Source organism: Onychomys torridus, chromosome 8 (assembly GCF_903995425.1).
Source record: "Onychomys torridus chromosome 8, mOncTor1.1, whole genome shotgun sequence".
In the NCBI taxonomy this organism is placed as follows: domain Eukaryota; kingdom Metazoa; phylum Chordata; class Mammalia; order Rodentia; family Cricetidae; genus Onychomys; species Onychomys torridus.
In genome coordinates, this window is record NC_050450.1 from 66,749,524 (window position 1) to 66,758,618 (window position 9,095).

Consider the following 9,095-nt stretch of genomic DNA (forward strand, 5'->3'; position numbering starts at 1 on the left):
GAAGCCAAGAGGATGCCGTGCTGGAAGAATTATTCTACAGGACAAACGGAAAGGAATTCCTTCTTTAAGCTGAAGGGAGAGATTGTAGGTAGTCTAGTCAGGAGCAGAAAGGCAGAGCACTGAGGAAAGCTAGTGTGTGCAGAAGGAGAGAAAAGCCAAGTTGTCCATACCGAGCCACCAGGGGTCAACAGAAAGGACTAAGTTGAGATTGACTACAAATTGTCAAGGGTGTATCATCTGGAGCAGGCACTAACAAGAATTTTGAGACTGTCTCTGAGAAGCTAACTGAGGATGCACATAAAATGATAAAACGTATCAAGAAACAAGAAGAGTGAAGAAACAAAGAAGGTAGAGACCATTTGTCAAGCTCCAAGCCTGATGATATCAGTAATAAGACATAGTTTATTCTGGAGCCAAATATTGGCCATGGCCCAAGAACACAGATTTAGGTCACCCCAAATTCCATGTTCCAACTTGGAAGGTGTCTCACACTTTTGTACAAAGACGGTCACAAGTCAAGACAGTTTTTAAATACACTGGCGGACTCATCAGAGAGGTGGGGTACAGTGAAGATGGAGTAGTCCTCTGTTACAGGTCTCAGATGCTGTGGATGACAGCTTAGACTCAGGGTTGTTGAAGCCAGTGGTCTGCTGAGTTAATGTACTTTAAAGGTTTGATCTGATAGTCATAGGATGTGTTAGATGGGACACAGGGGTGGGAAAGGAATGGCTAATAATGGTGGGTGGTGGTGTGGGTAGCTAAAGATAAGTTATAATTAGGCTCTGGATCAAATATATAATCAGAAATTATATAGTATATAATTAGGCTCTTTGAAGTTCTGAACTCATCCCTGCAGGCATTTCTTCCCCAGAACTTTTGTTACATTATGGTATTTCAGACGTGCACACAAGGTGAGGACTAATTTTGCCTAGAAGTTTGTCTTAGTTAGGGTTTCTATTGCTGTGAAGAGATGACCATGGCAACTCTTAAAAAAGAAACATTTAATTGGGGCTGGCTTACAGTTTAGAGTTTTAGTCCATTATCATCATGGCGGGAAGCAGGTTGACACACAGGCAGACATGGTGATGGAGAGGTGGCAGCTGAGAGTAATACATCTAGATTGGCAGGCAGCAGGAAGTGAGTGAGACACTGGGCCTGGCTTGAGCATCTGAGACCTCAAAGCCCACCCCCAGTGACACACTTCCTCCAACAGGTTCACACCTACTCCAACAAGGCTGCACCTCTTAATAGTCCCACTCCCTATGGGCCTATGGGTGCCATTTCCATTCAGACCACCACAAAGCATGACCCAGACATGGGTCGAACTTGAAGGCTGAATGGACTCTAAATCGACCAAGCCAGGTGGGATGGGTATTCCCGGTAAGAAGTTTGTGGTGGTTTGAATGAGAAGCAGCCTCCATAGGCTCAGCTATTTGAACATGGCGTTGCCGGCTGGTTGGTAGCACTGTTTGGGAAGGTAGTCCAGTCTACTGAGTCATGGGGAGTGGGGTGGGGGTGGGCTTTGAGTGCTTATAGCCTCACCCCACTTCCAGTTCTCTCTCTTCTTCCTGTTTGTGAAAGACCCCAGACCCCTGGGATACCTTCGTCTGCGAGAGGGCTCCCCCAGAAACCAAGATTCCAAACCAGCAGATGCAACACGCATGAGGAATGTATTCAGCACTGGTGCAAGCGGGCTCTCTGTCCTGGTCAGTCAGAGAGCCCCGAGCATCAGTTACAAGCATTTTTAGAGTCAGAAACTACAAAATTAGCATAAGATACCAGGTGCCCCGGGTTTGGCCCAATTTAAAAATCATCATGTATTTCAGCAATCATTTTATTACGCGGGAAATTTTGTAACATTAGTCGTAAACTGGTTGGCTCAGGGAGGTCTAGGGGGAGCGGTTACTCTGGAGGGGAGTTCGCATAGTTACAGGCTTGTGATTGGCTGACATTTGACCTAGTTTGCTGGACTCGTCAGATAGTCCTTATCTTGGGTCCCCTTTGAGGAATTTTTAAACAGGGACTTATTATTATTTTAACTATAATTGCAGACCTTGTCCCAAGGCCGACGGCTGGGCTCTGAAACTTTTTACTTATTTCCAGGGAGAGGATGGGTCAGTGTCTAACGCAAGCAAGTTTACAGAAGCAAAGTCAGCAATTTGCAATTGTAAAATGTATCTCTAATTTTTTTTCCTCAGTTTGCAGTTGAAGATGTGGTCTCTCAGCTTCCTGTTCCTGCCCCTATGTCCCACCATGCCTGCCGGCCATGATGGACCCTCTCTGGAACCTTAAGGCAAAATAAATTCTTTGGCCCCTATGTTGCTTTTGGTCAAGGTGTGTTACCACAGCAACAGACAAGCAGCTACTGCAGAGTCTACCACATACTAAAGCTTGGGATATAGAAAACCCTAGAATGTTTGTAGGGAGGCTACAGCTGTCCTCATGGTCACTAAAAATCACTATGCTGCAGAAGTCCCTCTCTCTAGCAGCGTTTTGGCTGAAGCAATCCTTATACACCAGCCACATTGTTGTACTGGGAGATCCCTGTGTCCCTCTCTAACTGCCTGCTGCTAAAACCTGCCTGCCTCTTGGCTCAAAGGCAGCATCCATTTCGCCAAGGAAGGGCGAGGTCACAGCACTGAGCATGCGCGGTCGGCCGGTTCCCTTCATTGACAGCTGTGTTGCGGAATCAGCTGCCCCATCTTTGAAGTCTCTCACTAGTGCCGGGTGCCACAGGAAGTTCACAGTAATGTTCCCAGAATCCACTTCTGCCAGCCGGGGCAGAACAGGTTTAAGAAGGAGGACCATCATCAGACTTTTAAAAGTGAGATACTTTCCATGATAAAAACCTGTTTACATGAGAAGAATGGAAAAATATTTTAAAACAAAGAAAATACTCTTACCTCACCTCTCTAACATTTCGCTGGTATGGCTCTGATCTCTATTCTGTACATTTTCTCTTTTTCCATCCTGGAGCTTTCCTCATGAACAGCTTCTCTCATTTCCAAATATCATGTGTTACCTAAGTATTATTACAATCTCTCTGAATATATTATGCTTGAATATATCATTTTAATGGCACAGTCTGTGAGTTATATATAATATATATGGGGTGGATTGTAAGTATTAGTGCATATATAATTACAATTCACTTGTCTCAGATACACAGGTTGTCTAAAAGGTTTATGTTATTGCTTTTTATGATTTAGTTAGTTTTGTTTTGTTTTTTGTTTTGTTTTGTTTTTTTTGTTTGTTTTTTTGTTTGTTTTTTATTTTTATTTATTTATTTATTTATTTTTGTTTTGTTTTTTTGAGACAGAGTTCCTCTGTCCTGGAACTCACTCTGTACACCAGGCTGGCCTCGAACTCACAGAGATCCACCTGCCTCTGCCTCTAAGTGCTGGTATTAAAGAAGGGCACCACCATGCCCATAAAGATTTACTTACTTTTATATGTATGAGCACTTTGTCTTCATGCATGTATTTATACCACATGTGTGCCAAGGAGGTTGGAGGAGAGCATCAGATCCCTTGGAATTGGAATTTTGTATGGTTGTGTACGCCATATGGGTGCTGAGTCAAACACAGTTCTTCTCCAAGAGCATCTATTGTGAGATAATCTTTTGGTATACTGTAAAGATGTGTTTCTGCTTGAGGAGCATTCTGATCAGTTTAATAAAAAGCTGAATGGCCAAAAGCTGGGCAAAAGAGGGACTGGGAGGAGGGATCTAAGCGCACAGATTTTCGACAGCAGACTTGAGCAAGTCGGACATGCTATACCGAGGAGGGGTAAAGGGCCATGTGGCAGAATGTAGATTGAAAAAAATATGGGTTAATTAAGTTATAAGCTAGTTGGAAACAAGCCTAAGCTAAAGGCCAAACTTTCATAATTAATAATAGGTATCCATGTCATTATTTGGGAGTTAACAATACAAAGGAAGATTTGCTATAAGCATTAAGTGTTCTTAACCTCTGAGCCGCTGCTCCAGCCCCATCTACAAGCTTTTTGACTGCAATCATAGTGTTCTGGAGAATGTGGTATGTAAAACCCACTTCCGTACTTCAGATTAATTCCTATGGTTTGTGGAATCTGAGGATTTAAGAGTCTTGATGGGCCACACACAGAAACCCTGTCTCAAAAAACAAAAACAAAGCCGGGTGGTGGTGGTGCACGCCTTTAATCCCAGCACTCAGGAGGCAGAGGCAGGCGGATCTCTGTGAGTTCGAGGCCAGCCTGGTCTACAAAGCGATTTCCAGGAAAGGCACAAAGCTACACAGAGAAACCCTGTCTCAGGAAAAAAAAAAAAAAGAAAAAGAAAAAAAAAAAAAACCCAAAAAACAAAAAACAATGAAAAAACAAAAAATGAGTCTTGGTGCAGGTTGGGCACATTGTTTCCAGAGAGTCCCATTCCCGTTCTTCAGCAGCATTTGTTTTGCCAGGGTCCTGGGGCCACTTTGGGCAGTCTTGCTTAAAATGAAATGTTGAGCTGGACAAATCAAAGCCTGCCTGGGCTACAGGGCGAGTGTAAGGCTAGCCTGGACAATTTAGTGAGACTCTTGTCTCCAGAAACAAAAGGTAAAATGGAGGCTGGAGTTTCAGCTCAGTGATACAGCCCTGGTCTAGCGAACTCAGTACTACCAAAAAAAGGGGAATTATGTAATGTTGCTGATGTGTTGGATACAAAAAAGAAAAGCAAAAATACCATGGTTTCCATTCAGATGCTAGAGCATGTTAACTCTCAAACCCTAAGACAAATGGCCGAGGTACCAGGTTCTCACAGTCCCTACACATATGGCTGCCATTCCCCACCCCCTACCCTGAACTTGCTAGCCCAGGGGAGGCTGCCCTTCCCCCAGCTGCCCTTCCCTCTATAATCCAACAGTTACCTATTCTCTTTGGGCCCCTTGGCTGCTGTGCCTGGTCCCCCCTCCCCCCTTCCTCTCTCCCCTGTCCTCACATGGCTCAGGGTCATGTCCACTCTGGACTTTCGGATGTGCCTGCCTCTGGCTGAGCTCTCCCTTTTATGTACAATAAACTTTCTCCTTCACCATACTTCAAAGCAGTCATGTTCTTTCCTTTTTATTCTTTTTCATTCAGGGTAGAGCTGTGTGTGTGTGTGTGTGTGTGTGTGTGTGTGTGTGTGTGTGTGTGAGATGTGGTACTGTGTTCACATGCTGGAGTAGAGCATGTGTGTTTGTGACATATAGCACTGTGCAACAACCTCTCAGGAGGGCTTAGTCTTTATCCAATTACTGGATAGGGAAAATACTTTTTTTAAAAAGATTCTTTTGGTTATCCCCCTCCCCCCAAAAAACAGGGTTTTTCTGTGTCTGTCCTGGCTGTCCCCTGCCTGCTTCTGCCTCATGAGTGCTGGGATTAAAGGCATGTACCATCACTTCCCGGTTTAGGACTTTTTAAAAAACATTTATTTTATGTGTATGGGTGTTTTGCCTTCATGTGTGTCTATGTATGTATCATGTGCAGTGCCTGCAGAAGCCAGAAGAGGGCATCAGATCCCCTGGAACTGGTGTTACTGATGAATCCTGGGAATTGAACCTGGGTCCTCTGGAAGAACAGCCCTCTAACTGGAGAAATCTTAAGACTGCTTTCATGTACAGTTAAAACACTTATCCTGCATCATGATTTAAAAACATTTTTAAAAGATTGATTTCATGTGTACAAGTGTTTACCTGCAGGTGTGTCTATGTACCATGTACATGCTTGGTGCCTACAGAGGTCAAAACAGTGTGTCAGACCTCTGGAACTGACGTTACAGACAGCAGGCTGTCATGTGGGTGCTGGGAAGGGAACCTGGGTCTTTTGCAAGAACAACAAGTACTCTTGATTGCTGAGGCAACTCTCCAGACCGCTTCATCACACTTCATAAGGATCATTTTGCGGGCCTGAGGACTTAGTTCAGTGATAAGGTGCTTGCTTAGCTGGTGCGAAGTCTCTGGTACAAGACAGTGGTAGAGGATGGGGGAACAGATATTTTCGCACTGTTCTGTTGTGCACCTTTTAACTATGGCTTCAAATTCTTCTTTTTTTTTTTTTTGTTTTTGTTTTTGTTTTTGTTTTTCTAGACAGGGTTTCTCTGTAGCTCTGGAGGTTGTCCTGGCACTTGTTTTGTAGACCAGGCTGGCCTCGAACTCACAGAGATCCACCTGCCTCTGCCTCCCGAGTGCTGGGATTACAGGCGTGCGCCACCACTGCCCGGCACATATGGCTTCAAATTCTAACAGAGTTAATATGTAGACCTTCTGCTGCGTGATCACATCATCCTTGCTCTGGGGATTTGAAAGGCAGGGTCATTTTATTCTCCCTGTCTTCCGAGTGAGTGACAGGTGATTTCTTGGCTTCCTTCGGAGTACAGATTCTTGGACTCTGCCATCTCCAGCACACCTCCACACCGACATGTGTCTGCATGGCCCTGGGCTCCGGCTGGGAAACCCTTTCTTCCTGACAACTTTAGAGCATCTCCCGTTCTGGTGGCTGGGGATACAGTACTGAAGAACCCAAGATCCTTAACGTCTAGGGAAGGGAGACAGACAGCAAACAGAGACAAGACAGTCTTAACAATCCCATGAGAGGGAGTGACAGGAGGAGTGGGGGGAGTGGCTGTCATAAATCATAGGGTCAGGTTACATTTTTAGCAGAGGTGGGGCAGCCAGTGGCATGGACATCTGGGAGAACAGCATTCCAGGCAGAAGAAATGGCAGGTGCAGGAATAAGACTGATGGGCAAGTTGGAAGGGGACTGAGGAGGCCAGTGAAGCCAGGGTGAAGAGAGGCCAGAGGGGGTGGGTGGAACGGGGAGGGTGGAGGTGGCCCAGGTGGCTGTGGCTTGCAGGATGGCTTGGGTTTCACTAGTGAAGTGGAAACCACTGGATGAGCCTCGCTGTCTTCAAGGAATGTTGACCATCCCCCATAGAAGGAAGAAGTGATGAGGATGACCTGGCCATGACCGAGATTCTGGCCGCCCCTCCCTCTGGACCGTCTCCCGGCTGTTTGTAATCCTGTCCCTGATGCAGGATGCTTCTGAGGGTGCAGGACAACACAGGTTGAAGGCTAACTGAAAGGCAGACTCTGGCTGGGCAGCCACCAGGCCATCACCCATGCTAGAGTGAGACTTTTCAGTGGTCTGGCTGCTTCCCATGCTCCTGTAAATAAGTCCGCTAAACCCACCGGTTCACCAAGCCAGACCTGGAATTGTTTACCAAGAGTCAGAAGAGGCCTCCAGTCATAGACTGAGACACACCCTGCCCTGCTCTCCACTGAGAGACCCTGACCTCGCCTGACCTTAGCTCCTATCTAGGAAGTAGTTGCAAGGTGGTTCCCGACCTTCCTAATGCTTTTTTTGTTTTGTTTTGGTCTTTCGAGCTTCCTAATGCTTTTTGACCTTTGAATACAGTTCCTCGTGTTGGGAACTCCCAACCATAAAATTATTCTTGTTGCTACATCATAAGTGTAATTTTCCTACTGTTACGAATCATAATGCAAATATTTGATATGAGATCCTGTGGGGTCGTGACCCACAGGTTGAGAACCACTGTTTTAGCCAGCCTCCCTTTATGTGCTGATCCTACCAGTAAAAGCTCTGTGTGGGCAGGGATAATGGGGAGCAACAGGATGGGGGTGCACACAGAGGCCTGATTATCTGAAGATTTCCGTCTCTCTCTAGAAGCCAATTGAGGGTTAGCTGGTACCCACCTATTCTGAGCCTTAGCATCTTACTGGCTCAAAGATGAGAGTCACTGACTCTGCAAGCCCAGGCAGAGATGGAGCCGCTCTCCACTCCAAGGATCAGGGCCCTGCGGGCCACACACAGACCCTGTTAGTTCTTGGGGACTTTGCTGACTCTGCTTCCAGGTCCCCACATGAGCACCAGAGGCCCCTATTCCTACCCTTTAAAGCGTCTCTACACTGATCACTCAGTCAGGTCTTTGTCTCTCTTGCCCCCAGTCTAAAAGCTGCCAAGTCCGGGTTGGGGTCGGAGAACGGTGGGGGGCGGGGCTTTGTGTGTTTGCTTCGATGGCGTGTTCTCAGACCTCCACTGCACTCAGGAAAGTAATGAATGAACCAACAAAGTAAATGAATGAACCAAGAAATGGTGGAGGAAGGGTGTGACTGTGAATTCCTTTCTCACAGGCAGTAAAACAGAAGCCCAGACAGACAGAAAGTTGGAGCGGCTCAGGTGTCTGCTTTCTGGCCCAGTTCCTACAGAGCACAGGACTGACTACCCAGGGGCCTCACCGGTCTTCTGGTCTTGTCTCAACTCTGCTCCTCCAAGGGACTGCAGAATCAGATGCCAGACCTAGACGTGAAACTAGCTCCAGGAAAGGCTCCCAGGGCAGGAGCAGGGGCAAGGGACAACCTTTAGTCATTAGCAATAGCTAACAGCTATTAAGTATGATAGCAAGTGGGCACGCCTTTAATCCCAGCACCCAGGAGCCTGAAGCAGGAGAATCTCTATGTTAGAGGCTAGCCTAGTCTGAAAGTGTGTATAAACAATAATAGCACTTTCCATGTACCAGATCTCGCTGTTCCTTCCCAATTACTCTTCCAGACAGCTTTTCCTTTCTGTTTTGTTTTGTTAAGACAAGATCTTACTATATAGCCTTGGCCTGGAATTCCCTGTGTAGACCAAGCTGGCTTCGAACTCACAGAGATCCACCTGCCTCTGCCTCTGGTGTGCTGGGATTAAAAGCATGTGCCAACAAGCCCCGCCTCCACGCAGCATTTCTTCCAGATAAAGTGTTCCAGTGCGGGCCAGCAGGCTCTGACTATCCTTTTTCAGATGCCCTGTACAGCGGCTGCAGACGCCACACGGCAAGGCATACCCAGCCTTGTGTTCTAATCCTGCGTACCCATTGATCTGCCTTCTACAACTCTGGATTCGGATCACTAAATGGCAGGTCTATAAGGCTGCCTCGAGATAATACGCTCAGAATTTCCGGCCCCAGCACAAAGTAAATGTTCAATAAATGTTAATTATTGATACTCTGGTTATTCTTATGAGTGTTCCTGGGCTCAGGAGGGAGGGCTGCAGCAAGGCGGTATCTTTGCGCTGTTTGAAGTGAGGTCACCCCACAGGGA